Below are 5,191 nucleotides of genomic sequence, written 5' to 3' on the forward strand. Positions count from 1 at the left end.
TTTTTCCCATCCATTGGTTGAAATTGATGGACATGTGTCTTTCTTCAACCGTACTATGTAACTATGTAACTATACGGCCATGTGCATGAGGCCTAACAGTGAAATCATCATAATGGCTTGACTTTTATGCTTAAATAGGGCTAGCTGGGGATAAATGTATGTATATAAAGAAAGGCAAATGAGGAGAATCTGCTAACTGTATGTGAAGCAGAGCTGTGGTTTTCCCCCACAAAGCAATGTTGTAACCCTAACAAGGCAGTCTGTGTGCTTATATCACCATTGACTTCTTGTTTCAGACATAATTATGAAGTGTTGCCCGAGTGACAACTGCTTTAAGTCATTATGATAATGGCTAGTTGGCTGAAGCCCATATTTGTTGGTAACTCTGGATAAGAATTACAGGACTGTTTAAAATGTCACTTATTCCCAGTTATTATGTACATTTATCTGTGAGAGGTTAGCGTACACATATGAACAAGATGGAAAAAAAAAAAGATCACACACTTCTTGCCTCTAAAATCACATTTCTACAAGAGAACTTAATGTCAAAATGCAACTGTAGATATGTATGTGTACAAAGTGCTTGTACTGGATTTTGTGATAAGCTTGTCGAAGCATGCAGGGGTGCCTGCAGTCTAAATGAAAGAGATCAGTGTGTTCCTCTGCTCTCCATTAGGCACAGACATGCTGCATCAATTATTTCTATGAATAGCTGTGTGGATTGTGTTTCAGAAATGCTAATATTACTTAGGCTATGAAATGCTAACTTTGTTTTCATTTTTGTATTGTTAATATTTCTATGTATACTGTATGTGAAAAAGTCAAGTTTCACTAGAATCTACAATGTAGAACGAAACGTAAGAAATGGATCATTCATAGAGGAACTTCTGAGATATAATTTTCTGATGCATCAATTAGTCATTGTCAATGTACCGTTTAACTAAAAAAGGTATTGCAGTTAGACTTGGCGCAAGTTACCCAGTAAGCAACATTCAAGTCTGCAGGGCATAGCCTAAATGACCCTAACTATAGAGAAGTCCTACCCACAGCGGAACTGCCACCCTGATAAGAGCGATCCCACTTTCAGGAACCTTCTAGTAACCCTGAGCGATCCCTGTTAGAAGCTCTAGAATATCAGTATGACCACTAGGCAGCCGCTGACTAGTACTACGAGTAAAATGCTACCTGAAAGGTACAAGGTAAACCAGAAAGCACATGATAAATGCAGCAGAAAAATAACAGCAAAAGGGTAACAAGAAAATATGTAACAAATCCAACAATACAAGTAAAAATGTAAACTAGAAAGCACGTAACAAATCCTGCAGTATAATATCCACTCCACACTAAACCAAGAAGAACATGGGTTCAAACAAAGAGACAGCTGATTGATCCAACGTCTCAGTACTCTAGCAGGCTGATCAGATCGATCAGCTAATCAGCCATCCTGCCTGGAAGCAGGTGAGACCAGGGCCGTCATTAAGGGGGTGAACTGGGCAATTGCTCAGGGCCCCCTGCCAAGTGGCAGCACTATAGCAGCCATAGCGGCTGCTACGGGGGCCCGCGGCATTAGGAAGTTAGGTGGGTACAATTTTTTTTGTTTCTGTGGCTGTGTGTCACCATCTACAAGGGGGGGCTGTGTGGCACTATCTACAAGGGAGCTGTGTGGCATTATATACAAAAGGGTGGATATGGGGCACTATGTACAAGTGGGGCCGTGTGACATTATGTAGAAGGGGGGCCGTGTGGCACTATCTACAGTGAGGGGGCGATGTGGCACTATCTACAAGGGGGGCAGTGTGGCACTATCTACAAGGGGATGTGTGACACTATCTACAAGGGGTGCTTTGTGGCACTATCTACTAAGGAGGGGCTGTGTGGTACTATCTACAAGGGGGAGGAAAGTGGCACTATCTACAGGGGGGCTGTGTGTGGTGCTATCTACAGGGGTGCTGTGTGTGGACTATCTACAGGGGGCACAAAAGGGGCATTATTACTGCAGGGGCACAAAGGGGGCACAGTTACTGATGGGGCACTTTTATTGTGACGAGCACTGAGGGATCATTATTACTATCTGGGGCACTGTGGATTACAAGTTTGATTAGAAGATGGAGTGTAGGTGTGGAGGATGCTGGAAAACCAAGAAACCAACATGTCTGTGTGTTAAATTCTGCACAGCTGAGTCGTGGCTGGAATAAGTCGTCACAGTGGTCTCAGCCGGATGGAGAAAAGAAGGGAAAGTGAACGTCTCTAATCAGAGAAAACATCACCTGTGAGTCACTGGATATAAATGTGCTGTAATCACTTATATTGTCTGTAGAGCTCCTGTGTATAACTGGCACCTACCACTATATGGTCACTCTATGGTGGTAATATTGGTCTTTATATATTAGTTTTTATTCAGTAATAGTATGGGGTATTATTCAGTTATTATGTGGTATGGTGTGGCAGTATTATTCAGTAACAGTATAGGGTATTATTCAGTCATTATGTGGTTATGGTGTGGCAGTATTATTGAGTAACAGTATGGGGGCATTATTCAGTCACTATGTGGTTATGGTGTGGCGGTATTATTCAGTAACAGTATGGGGGTATTATTCAGTCACTATGTGGTGAAGGTGTGGCGGTATTATTTGGACCTTATATTGTGTTATTATTGGTAATATTGGTCTTATAATAGTGAGTTGTGTTCAGTAACAGTATGCAGGTAATATTTAATCTGGAATAGTGGTATGATTTAATAACTGTATATGTCTATACATATTTTTTTTTTTGTGTGAGAGGGGGGAAATATGCTTTGGGGCTTGCAACACTCCTAAAAATGCTAGAAATCAGTGATGCAGTTCTCTGCACACCGCCTTATGAATTGACTACATTATTGATACAATAATTCAGCATTTGGGGCCCCACTTTTAACTTTGCCCAGGGCCACACTTTGTCTAAAACCGGCCCTGGGTGAGACTGTGACAGTCAAAAAGTAATATTTGTGAGGTCAAGGAGCTGGGAACCTATCAACCATAAAAGTTTACAATCTACAGTTATGCTGCAACCACTACACTACCCTATGAGCTGCTTCTACCCTCACTTACTGTCTCCTTCCTCCTTCCCTTGTAGAGTGTGATTCATTAAGCTCATGTTTATTGTACTTGTTTTTTATTATCATCTCATGTTATGTACTTGAACTTTTTTTCATATGTACAGCGCCCTGGAATTAATGACACTTTAAATGAAATAATAATGACACTTTTTAGTTTCCCTATACATCCATTGAATAAAATGGAGAGGTGAGGCCACATGTGCAGTCATCTCCATAATCTCTACCCAGTAGTGAGTAATGGAACCTGTTCCTTCAGTAAATTGGTGGGATTTTCAGCTCCTGGACCCACAGAGACAATCTTCTGATGTATTTGATTAACATTGACATGCCATGAGGCAAGGTGGAAGACTAATGTCTTCTAGGTTAAATACACATGTTAGTGGCGCAACTAGAAGCTGCACCACTGCCATGCCATAGAAACTGAAATGCAGATTTTTGCTTTAATCTGCCTCATGGGCTTGTCTCATATTAACTACTCCTTTTTCATTTGGTTTCAGAATGTGCTTCTGGCCATACATTTCTACTGCAGGGACTGAAATTAAATTTTTATATGTAAGCCTTACAAATGCATTACCAACCATATAATACATGGATGGTATACCAGAAGGAGATGTTTTCTTTGTTAGCAGTTCACTGCACTGCCTTGTGGGGTCCAGTGGCGGACTAAGTAGATCGTAGGTCCTGGGTTGTTCCAAAAATTTGGGCCTCCCTTCTCCACGGCCAACCTTCCACAACGTGTCTATAGTCAACCCCATTTTTCTGTGCTAGCATTAACAACTGGGTGTTACTGTTCCCCTCGAAAATGGACTGTGTCCCTTCATACTGCCAGTCTCCAATAATTGCTGACAGTATCACACAGTGAATAAACAGATTCTCCTAACAAGGGGAATGGTACTACACTAGTTCTGGGCTACACAGAGACTTTTTGTGAAATACTAATTTTTCCTATAACAGACATGTCTGAAGACGTAACAGCTTCTCTATAAATCCAATGACTCACAGGTGACATCATTTCTGATTGTAGACGTTCTCTTTCATTTCCTTTTTCCTCTGGGCCCGGACCGCCAAGGTGACTTCCCCTAAGAACTTCAGAGTTTTTTGCCTGAAGATCTTTGGCCCCTCAATTATGCAGTTATCCCCAGCCTCTGTAGCATCAAAACAAAATTCAGAACACAGACCCCTAAATTGAGACCCCACACAAGACCCTAGAATAAATACAGACCCCATACCTTCTAAACTATTAAAAATATAGTCCCCAGAAATATAGTCTCCATAACAGACACCCTAAATAAATACAGACCTCAGACCAGAACCATAAATACAGATCTTAAACCAGAAGCCCTAAACTAATACAGTACCCAATCCAGATACCATTAAAGTAATAAAGACTTCAGACCAGCCCTCCCAAACTAATAGAGACCCCAGACCAGACCCGTAAACGAATACAGACCCTAGACCCCCTAAATAAATACAAACACCAAACCAGACTCATAAATAAAGACACAGAGACCAGACCCCCTAAACTCATACAGTACCCAGACCAGACCCCTAAATTTAGACCCCAGACCAGACCCTCTAAATACAGACCGCAGACCCCCTAAACGAATACAGACCCCCATACATTAATACAGAACCCATACTAGACCCTGTCAACTAATACAGATGCCAGACCAGACCCCATGGACTTACAAAGCAGCTTACACTCTTCTCTGTGGAGTCTTGCTGTCCTACTCTCTGGCTTCAGGACATGCCCACATGGTCATGTGTACAGGATTTTCAATACTAATAGGCCCTGCACACACATGGTCATGTGACCTTAGGTGTACAGCTCTTTTAATAGTAACAAGCCCTGTAAACAGGGCTGCACCGTCCATGAGGCGAGATGAGCTACTCGCCTCAGGCGGCGGCCTGCTGTCCCTCTGAGGGGGTGGCGGTGCCACTAAAACCACCCACCACCACTCCCTCCTGCACTATAATTGTATCTGCGTCTATAGGACGCAGATACAATTACATGCATAACCAGCGCTGGCAGGGCACGTTCCGTACCCTGCCATTTAACGCCTTTCAATGACGTAAGAGGCTCGATTACGTCATTGC

The sequence above is a fragment of the Rhinoderma darwinii genome, chromosome 3 (genome assembly GCF_050947455.1).
Source record: "Rhinoderma darwinii isolate aRhiDar2 chromosome 3, aRhiDar2.hap1, whole genome shotgun sequence".
NCBI classification, from domain to species: Eukaryota; Metazoa; Chordata; class Amphibia; order Anura; family Rhinodermatidae; genus Rhinoderma; species Rhinoderma darwinii.